This window comes from Cervus canadensis, chromosome 24 (genome assembly GCF_019320065.1).
Source record: "Cervus canadensis isolate Bull #8, Minnesota chromosome 24, ASM1932006v1, whole genome shotgun sequence".
NCBI lineage: Eukaryota > Metazoa > Chordata > Mammalia > Artiodactyla > Cervidae > Cervus > Cervus canadensis.
This window is the reverse complement of record NC_057409.1, coordinates 28063486-28078196: the sequence shown is the minus strand read 5'-3', so window position 1 is coordinate 28078196 and position 14711 is coordinate 28063486. Positions and strand designations below refer to the sequence as shown.

Here is a 14711-nt window from a genome sequence, read left to right as displayed (position 1 = left end):
GACATCTGAGTCTGAGGGGTCACAATCTATCTTGCCTGGAGAGATAATTAATTGAGTCAGTGTTTCCTAATGTTCACACTTGAAGCTCAGAAAGCAGGTGATTGTAATTGGAGCCTGCTGCTTGGGTTGGGGTTAGGGGAAGGTAGGTAGAGCGAAGCATAGCGAATCTGGCGATCTCTTCTTTCCTGGGGTCAAACTCAAAGGCTTTTAACTGGAAAGTACTACAGGAAAATTATTTAATGAAGTCTGAGTTCTTTGGTTTTAGAGGAGCAAATTAAGGCACGGCCAAAGAAAGAGTCAGTAGGGGTTAGGTTGAATCAAAGTATAGAGGATCCCGGCGTGCCGGAACGTAGCCTTTCAGGGCTTTAACCTTGAGACTACATCTCCCAGAATTCCGCTCTGCGAGTCCCACCCGCGTTGAAGCGGCTGCGCGTGCGCGAGCCCTGTGACGGCCGTCTTTCCAAGCTCCATTAAACCCCGAGATTCCGCGCGCCTGCCTCCCTCCCGCTGGGATCGCCCCTTCAGGCCCTCGGTGCGTCCGCTGGGGGCGCGCGCAGTGCGTGTCTGGTGGCAGTCGCGCCGGCGGCTGAGAGCGCGGGTCGCGTGGCCGTGCGTGGTTGCTAGGGGCGCCTGAGGCCGCCCGCTCGCCCGCAGGCGGAGGGAGGAAGCAGCGCGAAGCCGGCGCCCAGCTGCGGCGAAGCTGAGTCCGCTGGGTAAGTGTGGCCGCGGAGCCGGGGCAACGACCCTCTGCCGGCTCGACTCTCCCGCCCCTTCTGTCCCGGGCCTTTTGACGCGGCTTCCAGCCCTCTGGCCGCTCCTGTCTCAGCCCTGCTTCCTGCCAGCCACCTCTCCATCACCTGGGAGGAGAGGGATCCGCGGCCTCCTACCCTGCCAGGTCTTCGCGCCTCCTCGGAACCCCTCTGCACCCTTCCTTGCCCCCTTTCCCGCCGCGCCCAGTGAACTTAGTCGCCGCTCCTCTGGTTCCCCGATCCCTGCAGCATCATTTCACCGTAGGCCTCCGAGCCTCCTTTCCCGCCCCGCTATAGTTTAAATTCCCCTCGCTTTAGGGTGAGCCCAAGCTCCTCTCAGGCCTCACGGCTGAATTTAACATGAATACCCCGCTTTTAACTTCCCCATCTTCACTGTCTATATAGAGAAATACTTTCCCTAACTGTAGAGAATTTAACTCTTCATGTGTTCATCAATCCATTACTTCCTTTAATCATCCAACAATTTTTAATAAACATCCACAAATACATAGTGAGCCAGGGCATTATGGAAGGCACTGGGGGATACAGGGGTGCACAGGGCAGGCGTGTTTGCACAGAGTTTAGGGGAAATTTTAAGCATGAAAACAGCATTTGTCATATTGTGTGGTGTGTGTTCTAATAAAACATTAGAAAAATATTTAACCCAAATTTATTTGGAAAACTCTATTATCTTCACATTTCCATTCTGCATCTAGGAAATGTCCCCCCCCCCCCCCCTCAGGAAATGTTTTAATGCTTCCTTCCTTGGGGAGTTACTCCTACCTACTCAGATACTCCAGATTTCATCTTCCTTAACTTAATTAGCTGTTGATTTAGGCAGTCAACAAGTAGCAGGGGGGACCCTTTGGGAAAGTGTTCCATTCCATCCTTAGTTATTTGCAATAAATACTGAAGTACTGTTTGTATGAAAACCACCCCCCCTTAGTTCCCAAAAGTTACCAGCTCTATTGATTGGACTGAATGTAGCATTGAAAAATTATCAAATGTTTTCTGGGGATAAAGAGGTCAGAGGACCTTCCAGATACAAAGTATCTTTAGTAAAGATACAGCAAGGCCTGAAAAGAGAATTGGAAACAGTCTGACAGACCTGAGCTGGGTTTGGAGGGAACTTTCCTGCTCAATCCTATCTGACTCTTTCCTGTCTCGTGGACTGTAGCCTGCCAGGCTCCTCTGTCCATGGGATTTCCCAGGCAAGAATACCAGAGTGGGTTGCCATTTCTTTCTTCAGGGAATCTTTCTGATCAGAAATCAAACTTGAGCCCCACTGCAGTGGAAGCTCAGTCTTAAGCACTGGAAAACAAGGGAAGCCCCACATACAGTTTTAGAAGAATCAATTTCCAGATTCTTAACTTCCAAATGAACTCTTCTAAAACTGACCTTACAAAAAAAGGGGTAAAGAGTGTCATATCTCTTATGCTTCCAAATTTTACTGTAGTGTGTTATTCTGTGTATAAAAACTTCAAATTGGGGTGGTCCCAAGATGGCAGAGGAATAGGACAGGGAGACCACTTTCTCTCCCACAGATTCATCGAAAGATCATTTGAATACTGAGCAACTTCCACAAAACAACTTCTGAATGCTGGTGGAGGACACCAGGCACCCAGAAAGGCAGCCCATTCTCTTCGAAAGGGGGTAGGACAAAATATAAAACATGAAAAGAGAGACACAAGAGTTAGGGATGGAGACCCGTCCTGGGGAGGGAGTCGTGAAGGAGAAGTTTCCAAACAACAAGAAACCCTCTCACTGGCGGGTCTGTGGACAGTTTTGGAATCTCAGAGGGCGACATAACCGGGAGAAAAAAAAAAAAACCCCACAGAATACGCGCCTAACTGCAACTCCCAGCGGAGAAGTAGCCCAGTCGCAGGCACGCATCCGACACCAGTGATTGGGGGACTGGACAGGGAGGCGCGGGCTGCATGCTTTACGGTAAGGACTGGGCCAGAATGCCCTGAGGACAATCTGAGGGAGCTAACATGAGATAGCAACCCAAACTGTGGGATAGCCAGAGAGGAAAAAAAAAAACTTTCCCGCGAAAGGCTCTGACCTAACCCAACCTGCAGCCTGGTGGGCTCAAGAACAAAGGATTGAGCAAATACCAAAGGAGAGCTAGCCAGCTGCGTACAGGCTCCTCCCCTACTGGAGGCAGAGAGGCAGGTGTGCGACAGCCAGAGCCAGAAGGCAAGGGGCAATCCAATCTTGGCCCCAGAGACTGGCATCCTCCACCAAACTGTGAGCAGGCTCCCAGTTGCTAACCACGTCTTCCTGTGATCCTGGATGGTTGACATCTGCCAGGAGGATCGCAGCCGGAGATCGGCTCCCTAGAGGAGACACACGGCACACCTGAGATGGTGCTCTTGCTGCGCACCTGGGAAACCGAGCGGCTGGACCGGGGAGGTGATTAAGACACACGGCCCACCTGGGACAGTGCACTCACCAAGCACCTGGTCACCTGAGCTGCTCGGACCTGGGAAGGGCACAAAATGCACACCCAACTGAGTCTGTGCCCTTGCGGAGTACCCAAGAACCTGAACCTGAGCAGCTTAGACCTGGGAAGTACACGAAACGCAGGGCCCGCTTTGGACAGTTCCCCTGCAGAGCACCCTGGTGCCTGAGCAGTGTAGACCTGGAAAGCACATGCTGCCGTGAGCAGGGGCAAACCCAGTGTGGTCCAGACACTGCGAGCACTCCCCCCACACGCCAGTGTATTTGTTTGCAGCGTTCCTCCCTCTCCACAGCACAACTGAACAAGTGAGCCTAAATAAGTGACCACCTTACCCCCTTTGTGTCAGAGTGGAAATTAGACACTGAAGAGACATGCAAAAAGAGAAAGCCAAAATAAACAAAGAAGAGGGAACCTCGCTGGAAGTGACAGGTGCAAGAGATTAAAACCCGTTAGTTAACATTGACTAAGCATTGGAAGGGGCCTATTAGACCTTGAGAACAAGTACAAGGTGGAACAAGGAACTATCTGAAACTGAACTGACCCCACACTGCCCACAACAGCTCCAGAGAAAGTCCTAGATATATTTTTACTATTATCATTTTTTTATTTTTAAGTTCTTTATTACTCCTTTAATTTTCATTTTTATAACTTACTATTACCTTGCAAAAAAACCCCCCTATTTTAAAAGCAAATTTCATATATATTTTTTATAATTGTTGTGATTGATTTTGTTTTGTATTTTTAATATTGTATTTTTGAGAGTCTAACCTCCACTCTAGATTTTTAATCTTTGCTTTTTGGTATTTGTTATCAATTTTGTACCTTTAAGGATCTAATTTTCAGTATCTTTTTTCACTTAGGGGTGTGATTACTGGCTTGATTGCTCTCTCCCCCTTTGACTCTCCCCTTTCTCCCCCAGGTCACCTCTATCTCCTCCCTCCCCCTTCTCTTCTCTGCTTAACTTTGTGAATCTCTCTGGGTGTTCTGGGCTGTGGAGAACACCTAGGGAACTGATTACTGGCTAGATTGGTCTTTCCCCTTTTGACTTCCCCCTCTTCTCCACCTGGTCACCTCTATCTCCCTCCTCCTCCTTTTCTTCTCTGTGCAACTCTGTGAACCTCTCTGGGTGTTCCAGACTGTGGAGAAGGCATAGGGAATTGATTACTGGCTAGATTGCGCTCTCCCGTTTTGACTCCTCCTCTTCTCCTCCTGGTAACCTCTATCTCCCACCTCCCTCTTCTCTTCTCCATGTAACTTTGTGAACCTCTCTGAGTGTCCCTCACTGCAGAGAATCTTTTCACCAGTAACCTAGATGTTTTATCATCTGTGCTGTATGGATGGAGAAGTCTTTGAGACTACTGTAAGAATAAAACTGAAAGTCAGAGGCAGGAGACTTAAATCCAAAACTTGAGAACACCAGAGAACTCCTGATTCCAGGGAACATTAATAGACAAGAGCTCATCCAAAAGCCTCCATACCTACACTGAAACCAAGCTCCACTTAAGAGCCAACAAGTTCCAGAGCAAGACGTACCATGCTAATTCTCCAGCAATGCAGGAACACAGCCCTGAGCATTAAAAGACAGGCTGCCCAAAGCCATGCCAAACCCACAGACACCCCAGAACTTACTACTGGACACGGACACTTCATTGCACTCCAGAGAGAAGAGATCCAGTTCACCAACCAGAACACAGACTCAAGCTCTGCTAACCAGGCAGGAAACCTTGACAAGCCACTAGACCAACCCCACTTACAGGGAGCAAGCTCCACAATAAAGAGGAATCACAAACTTAGCCTACAGAAAGGCCACCCCAAACACAGCAATCTAAACAAAATGAAAAGGAAGAGAAATATTCAGCAGGTAAAGGAACATGATAAATGCCCACCAAACCAAACCAAAGAGGAGAAGATAGGGAGTCTACCTGAAAAATAATTCAGAATAATGATAGTAAAGATGTTCTTAAATCTTGAAAACAAAATAGAGTTACAGGTAAATAGACTAGAGACAAGGATTAAGAACATGCAAGAAATGTTTAACAGGAACCTAGAAGAAATAAAAAAGTCAAATCAATTATGAATAATGCAATAACTGAGAACAAAAGCACTCTGGAGGGAACCAACGGTAGAATAACTGAGGCAGAAGGTAGGATAAGTGAGGTGGAAGATAGAATGGTGGAAATAAGTGAAGCAGAGAGGGAAAAAAAGAAATGACGACAACCCCAGAGACCTTTGGGACAATGTTAAACACCCCAACGTTTGAATCATAGGAGTCCCAGAAGATGATGACAAAAAGAAAGGGCTTGAGAAAATACTTGAGACGATAATAGTTGAAAACTTCCCTAACACGGGGAAGGAAATAGCCACCCAAGTCCAAGAAACCCAGAGAGTCCCAAACAGGATAAATCCAAGGTGAAACACCCCAGGACACATATTAATCAAATTAACAAAGATCAAACACAGAGCAAATATTAAAAACAGCAAGGGAAAAGCAACAAATAACACACAAGGGGTTCCCCATAAGGATAACAGCTTATCTTTCAATAGAAACTCTTCAGGCCAGAAGGGAATGGCAGGACATACTTAAAGTGATGAAAGAGAAAAACCTACACCCCAGATTACTGTACCCAGCAAGGATCTCATTCAGATATGCAGGAGAAATGAAAAGCTTTACAGATAAGCAAAAGCTGAGAGAATTCAGCACCACCAAACCAGCTCTTCAACAAATGCTAAAGGATCTTCTCTAGACAGGAAACACAGAAAAGGTTTATAAACTTGAACCCAAAACAACAAAGTAAATGGCAACAGGATCATACTTATCAATAATTGCCTTAAATGTAATTGGGTCGAATGCCCCAACCAAAAGACAAAGACTGGCTGAATGGATACAAAAACAAGACCCCTATATATGCTGTATACAAGAGATCCACTTCAAACCAAGGGACACATACAGACTGAAAGTGAAGGGCTGGAGAAAGATATTTCATGCAAATGGAGACCAAAAGAAAGCAGGAGTAGCAATACTCATATCAGATAAAATAGACTTTGAAATAAAGACTGTGAAAAGAGACAAAGAAGGACACTACATAATGATCAAAGGATCAACCCAAGAAGAAGATAGAAAAATTATATATGCACCCAACATAAGAGAACCACAGTATGTAAGACATTGTGACAAGTATGAAAGGGGAAATTAACAGTGACACAATAATAGTGGGAGACTTTAATACCCGACTCACACCTATGGCTAGATCAACTAATCAGAAAATTAACAAAGACACACAAACTTTAAATGATACAATGGACCAGTTAGACCTAATTGATATCTATAGGACATTTCACCCCAAAACAATTAATTTCACCTTTTTCTCAAGTGCACACACAACATTCTCTAGGATAGATCACATCCTGTGCCATAAATCTAGCCTTGGTAAATACAAAAAAGTTGAAATCATTTCAAGCATCCTTTCTGACCACAATGTGGTAAGATTAGATGTCGACTACAGGAAAAAAAAAACTATTAAAAATGCGACCATGTGGAGGCTGAACACACTTCTGAATAACCAACAAATCACAGAAGAAATTAAAAAAAAACAAAAACAAAATATGCATAGAAACAAATGAAAATGAAAACACGACAACCCAGAACCTATGGGCTTCGGTAAAAGCAGTGCTAAGGGGACCGTTCATAGCAATACAAGCTTACCTCAAGAAACAAGAGAAAAATCAAATAAATAACCTAATGTTACAGCTAAAGCAATTAGAAAAAGAAGAAATGAAGAACCCCAGGGTTAGTAGAAGGAAAGAAATAATTAAAATTAGGGCAGAAATAAATGAGAAGTAAACGAAGGAGACTATAGCAAAAGTCAACAAAGCTAAAAGCTAGTTCTTTGAGAAGATAAATACAATAGACAAACCATTAGCCAGGGAGAAGAATCAAATCAACAAAATTAGAACTGAAAATGCAGAAATCCCAGCAGACAACACAGAAATGCAAAGGATCATAAGAGACTACTATCAGCAACTATATGACAATAAAATGAACAACTTGGAAGAAATGGACGAATTCTTGGAAAAGTGTAACCTTCCAGAACTGTACCAGGAAGAAATAGAAAATCTTAACAAACCTAACACAAGCATGGAAATCAAAACTGTAATAAAAAATCTTTCAACAAACAAAAGCCCAGGACCAGATGGCTTCACAGGTGAATTCTATCAAAATTTAGAGAAGAGCTAACACCTATCCTACTCAAACGCTTCCAGAAAATTGCAGAGGAAGGTTAACTGCCAAACTCATTCTATGAAGCCACCATCACCCTAATACCAAAACCAGACAGAGATGCCACAGAAAAAGAAAACTATGGACCAATATCACTGATGAACATAGAGGCAAAAATCCTCAACAAAATTCTAGCAAACAGAATCCAACAGCATATTAAAAAGATGATACATCATGACCAAATGGGCTTTATCCCAGGGATGCAAGGATTCTTCAATATTTGCAAGTCAATGTGATACACCATATTAACAAATTGAAAGATAAAGACCATATGATTATCTCAATAGATGCAAAGAAAGCCTTTGACAAAATTCAACATATTTATGATAAAAACCCTCCAGAAAGCAGGCATAGAAGGATACATACCTCAACATAATAAAAACCATATATGATAAACCCACAGCAAACATTATCCTCAATGGTGAAAAATTGAAAGCATTTCCCCTAAAGTCAGGAACAAGACAAGGGTGCCCACTCCCACCACTACTATTCAACATAGTTTTGGAAAGTTTAGTCACAGCAATCAAAGAAGAAAAAAGGAATCCAGATTGGAAAAGAAGAAGTAAAACTCTCACTGTTTGCAGATGATATGATCCTCTACATAGAAAACCCTAAAGACATCACCAGAAAATTATGAGAGCTAATCAATGAATATAGTAAAGTTTCAGGATATAAAACTAATACACAGAAATCCCGTGCATTCCTATACACTAACAATGAGAAAACAGAAAGAGTGATTAAGGAAACAATTCCATTCACCATTGCTATGAAAAGAATAAAATACTTATGAATAAATCTACCTAAAGAAACAAAAGACCTATGTATAGAAAACTATAAAACACTGATGAAAGAAATCAAAGAAGACACACATAGATGGAGAAATACACCATGTTCATGGATTGGAAGAATCAATATAGTGAAAATGGGTATACTACCAAAAGCAATCTACCGATTCAATGCAATCCCTATCAAGCTACCAACAGTATTTTTCACAGAACTAGAACAAATAATTTCACAGTTTCTATGGAAATACAAAAAAGCTCAAATAGCCAAAGCAGTCTTGAGAAAGAAGAATGGAACTGGAGGAATCAACCTGCCTGACTTCAGACTATACTACAAAGCTACAGTCATCAAAACAGTATGGTACTGGCACAAAGACAGAAATATAGATCAATGGAACAAAATAGAAAGCCCAGAGATAAATCCACACACCTATGGACACCTTATCTTTGACAAAGGAGGCAAGAATATACAATGGAGAAAAGGCAATCTCTTTAACAAGTGGTGCTGGGAAAACTGGTCAACCATCTGTAAAAGAATGAAACTAGAACACTTTCTAACACTACACAAAAATAAACTAAAAATGGATTAAAGATCTAAACGTAAGACCAGAAACTATAAAACTCCTAGAGGAAAACAGGCAAAACACTCTGAGATGCTTTGATCTGTCAGTGAAAGGTGAGAAAATTTTTCTTTAATGCTCTTAACTTCTCACTGTCTCTTCTGGCAGAATTGGGAAGCCAGACCTGGTGTTTTGGAATAAGTACTGAGAATGCTAATTTCTGTTAGGCCCTGAAATCAAAAAGACCTCATCCTTAGGAGCCTCTTGGATATTCTGGACAGGCAGTGCCATTGTAGACCAGAGCTTTCAAGCTTTCTGGTCTCTTACATACACTTTTTTTATTAAAGACCTTTGGAATCTTCAGTATATTCTTTTCAATGTGGAATATATATCTACTCCACATTAGAAATTGAAGTATTTATTAATTCACTTAGAAATAATAAACTCATTACAAATAAACATAAGTAGCATTTTTAAAAACTAAAAATGCTATTGTTTCAAAAATGTTAGTGAGAAGAATAGCATTATTTTTGAGAATCTTTTTAATGTCTGGTTTAATTGGAGACAGCTGGATTTTCCTATTTTTTTCTGTTTCAGTTGGTTCAGTGTATTGTTTGGTTGAATTATGTGGATTATCTAGCCTCATATAGAGAATTAGTTGGAAGAGGGAGGAGTGTTTCTGTAGCCTTTTCAGATAGTGGGTATTCTTTGGTACTACACAGAAATTACAAGGGGTGGTGTTAAGAAGGTTAGCTGCTGTGGAATCTGAAATGTTATCAGGTATTCTTTGATATTACACAGAAATTACAAGGGGTGGTGTTAAGAAGGTTAGCTGCTGTGAAATCTGAAATGTTATCAGGGAGCTTTTCATACTTTGTTACATTAGAATGCATTGGTCTATCTCTGACTTTGACCAGATCTTTTACCCATGTCTGATTTTTTGACATTGTGTCGTAGATAATTTGGAAAATACTGGTTCATTGACTTGTTGCCACATTCTATTTGACAGTATAAAAAAATAATATCACCACAGTCATCAGAAAAATGGTTAAGTATTGGGAAGCTGTCAAGCTCATGGTGGCAGATACAGTTTTGCCCAAATTCTCATTTTCTCTTGGAAGCTCAAGTTTTATCACTGGCAACAAACACTGTCAGTTGTTTGAAGTGACAGGCTTCCTCTGTTTCATTTTCTAGAGAATGCCTGCCAAATATCAAAGTCTGAATAACCATCACTTGTATATCCTTCATTCTTTCAAGTAAACATGATGTTCCACAGAAAAATTTTGCAATTCAAACAGTGCTTTACTTACAGACAACCATTGTCTTCTGTTTTATATGTACTTTTCATTTCATCACACAATGTTAAAAAGATACACTTGAGGATTGGGATTTCATTTTTTACTGTGTCATCAAGGACATTCTTAAGTAAACCTGGCACTTCTTTTGCTGTGCAGTGAAGAAGTGTGTGGTGGTAAAAAATCTCAGGTGGTACCTTTGGCTCGACTCCTACTCAGGAAACTGCAGTTTGACCCACCATTGCTCTTGCGCCATCAGTGGAAAGGCTGGCACAGTTAAAAAGTCAAATCACATTTTAGTTTTGTTATGGAAATAGTTTCACCTAGTGGAACCCCTGAGAGGGCCCACACTTTGAGGACCACTGCCTTCAAGCTCACCCAAGGTTTCTTTCTGAAGCTGCTGAAGGTCAGGGCTTCAGGAGAGATAGTAACTTAATTATGTTAGGATGTACTTAATCGTTCAGTCATGTCTGACTCTTTGTGACCCCATGGACTGTAGCCCACCAGACTCCTGTCCATGGGATTCTCTAGGCAAGAATACTGGAGTGACTTGCTGTTCCCTTCTCCAGAAGATCTTCCCAATCCAGGGATTGAACCCAGGTCTCCTGCATTGCAGTCAGATTCTTTACCATCTGAGCCACCAGGGAAGCCCCTAATTATGTTAAGCCTTCAACTGTTTCCACTTTTCAGTAATTTGTAGATGGACCTCCTTTAGCTTTAGCTGCTATAAGCTGTTTTATCCCCCTGATGTTGGCTAACTACTTTTGCAGTAACTGTGTTCTATAAGAGCTGCCCCTGTCAACGTCTTTTTTTTTTTTTTTCCGGTGTTGACCATCTGGTGATGTCCCTGTCCCTGTCAACTTCTATTGGCCCTCCCTTCTCATTAGGTTGGAGTGTTGGCCTTTCTTTCTCAATAGGGCTTTACAGAAGTTCCATACTCCTCCAACTTTCTTTAGGGAGACAGAATTTGGAATTTATCTCTTAAGAGAAAATGTGTCTGATTCCTACACTCCTCATTCTGTTTGATTCCAGCCAAGTCACTTCTATCTTCTTACATAACTATTGGGCAACTAAAGTGATCTCATCAGAGATCTTGTGACTCTAGACTCTGAACTGTTTCTGATGTCCTGAGTTCCCCTGGTGACTGAGGGAAACTCTCAGATGGAAGAGGAAAAGGAAACTGCAGATCCCAAGAGCCACACACTCCTGTAATATAGGAGAGTGATACAATCAGTGTGTAATGAATAATTGCTTTCTGTAGAAATAGATACCTTGTCCAAGTTGGTTTGGTTTGGCCTGGTCTCTGGAGACCTGGTGGTTTGAGACAACAGTCTTAGATTTTCTAGTATAGGTTGCTCATTATTCACTCTCACTTAAGGAGGAAACTTGAGGTAAAATGCCCCATAAAGAGTGGAAGGCAGAATGAGATAGACAGCTTCTGAATGTTGTCTAAAGGTGGCGGGGCAGGATGTTGAGGTTCCTGAGATTGGATGCTTTAGGAGAAGAGAAGTTGGATCCAGGGAAGGCAGGCAGGATGCTTTTACAACAGACCTGCATTTGGTGAGGCAGGTGAGGGACTAGGAATTGGACAGAGCTAGCCATGCAAATAGAAAGAGATGTTTGAGGCCATTTTGTTTATCTTCAGAATGCTTTGCAGTTCTTTACTTTTCTTATCCCCTCGGGGCGGGGGGGTGGCGGAATTGTTTTATTTTTAACAGCTTTGTGGAGGTATAACTGACCTAGAAAATATTCATTACCCTCGTCAATTATTTTTTAAACTTTATTCTAGGAACTCTTAACATCTCATGATGTTTTGTGGGGAGGAGACTTGGGCAGCATTGCTGAGGAGGAGCCAGACTAGGGCAGTGATCTTCCAACTTCTACTAACATAGCTGTGCATTTGTCTATTACAGATAGACACAAGATTTCCCTATAAAAACTATCAGGGACTTGTGAAGTATATTCATATGAAAGGAGAACAGTGGTAAAAGATAGCCTTTGCAAAACATTAAATTAAAGGAATAAATACACAACAGATCTTCATGGGTGTGATGGGGCTTGAGTTGGGCCTGGAAAAGGTAAATGCCGGGCCACTTGCGTCCAGTGTTCCTGGCACTGAGGATTCATGCGGAGGGATGCGGAGCAGTGTGTGCGAGAGGTGAGGGGGACGGTTGTCTTTACCCAGCCCTGAGGTGGTGTGCAGTGGGGGCCTGTGGCTATGAGGGAAAGCAGGCTTGGCTACAGTACAGATGAGGAGACAGTGGTGGGCTCTTGGGTGCTTCACCAGAAAGGGGTTCAGCATAGTGTTTCCAAACTGCCTTTTGTCTTCCACTTGAAGGTTAGGGATAAGTTTGGAAACAGGGCCTAGGTGTGTGTTTCATTTCTATTTAAGAGGAAGCGTGGAGTCAGACAAACTCAAGTTTTAATCTGGCCACTCCTTGTTGGTTGTTTAATTGTGGAGAAGTTACTTAGCTTTACTGAGTCTCAGATTCATCATCAGCAAATGGAGCATAGTGTTTTTGTGAGGATTTAATGAGCACAGTACCTGGTGTTTGCTAGGTGCCCAAACTAGCATTCATCAGTGCTAGTGTTCAGTTCGGTCACTCAGTTGTGTCTTTGCGACCCCATGGACTACAGCATGCCATCACCAACTCCCGGAGCTTACTCAAACTTATGTCCATCGAGTCGGTGATGCCATCCAGTCATCTCACCCTCTGTCGTCCCCTTCTCCTCCCACCTTCAGTCTTTCCCAGCATCAGGGTCTTTTTCCAGTGAGTCAGTTCTTTGCATCAGGTGGCCAAAGAACTGGAGTTTCAGCTTTAGCATCAGTCCTTCCAATGGATATTCAGGACTGATTTCCTTTAGGATGGGCTGGTTGGATCTCCTTGCTGTCCAAGAGACTCTCAAGAGTCTTCTCTTGGAGAAGTGCCAGTGTATTTCCCCTTTATTTACTGTATTTTTTTTCCCCCAGTTTATCCAACCAACAGAATATTGAGCACTTAACTGTGGGTGAGACCTTATACTGGGAACAACATGCTCCTTGGTCCTAGTCAGATGAGTACTCCTTGTTAAAGTTCAGTGTCATAGAGACAGCAATGGTGGCTAGAACAGAGATGAGGCATCCTATTTGAACTGGGGAGTCCAGAAAGGCTGCCTGGAGAAGGTGACAGCCTTTGAGCTGTGTATTTTTAAGTCTGGTAGACAAGAAGGAAGGGGCTCCAGGGCACCCAGGAGCCCGCCACTGCATCTTCATCTGTACTGTAGCCAAGCCTGCTTTCCCTCATAGCCACGGGCCCCCACTGCACACCCCCTCAGGGCTGGGTGAAGACAACTGTCCCCCTCACCCCCCCTCCAACACACACACACTAGGGAGTGACTCCTGTAGAGACCTGAAGGTCTGAGATGGCAGGATGCACACGAGAAGCCACACGTCGGGTGACATTCAGGGGGCGGCAGCCTGAGATCTTGTTTCCTTATCCCTTTCCACCATCACTTTGGTGAACCTGTTGTGCTGCATCCATGGGGAGAGATATGGATTCCCAAAAGACGACTACGAGAGTTGGAACGTGAACTTGTTGTGTGTACATGACACACGCTCAGTGTGTGGTCTTATAAAATCACCGGCAGGGTCCCTCCCTTTGTGCTTGTCTCCTGTAAGTGTGCAGAGTGTAGCTGTGCCCTGCACAGTATTTCCATAGTTTGGACTTGGTGGAGGTCCATTTTCTGTTACCTTAAGTTTGCGTTTACTGGAATCAAATCTGGTTGTAGCTGTGATGCTGTTTTTCACCCACTATCATTTTGAATAATGGCAGTGGTTTTTTGGTACTCTTCTTGAGAAGGACTCCCACACAGATCAGTCTTTGCAGGAAAAGAGGGTAACATCACGTGGCTTTTGCAGGCTTTTTGTTGGTGGAAAACAACAGCAGTTCCTGTAGCTGTAGGCAGGAATGAGAATCTTCCTTGGTCATTGTTCTCCTATCAAAACATAAAGTCCTCTCCCCATTATCATTTGTGTCTTAAATAAAACCTGAGCAAGAAAATTCTCTGCTATTTCCTTCCCTTTAGCCACTGTGAAAATACTTGATTAAGATGCCAGCATTTCATTCAGAATTATCCCAGATGAATGACTTCTTACCGAAGAGTCTTGTGTTTCTCCCCTGGATGCTGTCGTAAAAGCAGGCTTACCCTTCCCCACAGGTGTGAAAAACTGCAGAATACTTTTGATTTAGAAATCAAATGACCATGCAAAACTGACTGGGACCCAGAGCTACAGACTGGTTCAGAGGTTTTGCTTTAGAGGAAAGATTGAGGAAATGCAAGAGACAGACTCTCTCCCCAAGATGAGCCCAGACTGAAGCCTGGGATTTGGGATAAAGAAAGTTTCTCTCCTCTTCTTGCCTCTATATTCTACTCCTGGACCTCTTCTGTCCTAGTGTGGCTGCTGGAAATAAAATCACTTTAAGTAAAAAGAATGCTGATGTCTAATTCCATCTTATTTCTTCTCTTTTCCGCCAACACATTGGTTGGAATTTAAGCCTGTATAGTTGGCTAGACTCTTGAAGAGATGAAATTACTGTCTCAGCTA

General features: G+C 43.1%; 1 protein-coding gene across 1 annotated transcript in view; it reads left to right on the top strand.

Annotated features, from left to right (window-relative positions):
• Positions 1-447: 447 nt before the first annotated feature.
• TTLL4 (tubulin tyrosine ligase like 4) overlaps positions 448-14711 on the top strand; it is a 31239-nt gene continuing 16975 nt past the window's right edge. The window contains exon 1 of the mRNA XM_043445451.1: positions 448-713. The gene's annotated coding sequence lies outside the window, so the exon portion shown is untranslated. The remainder of the gene's footprint in view (positions 714-14711) is intronic.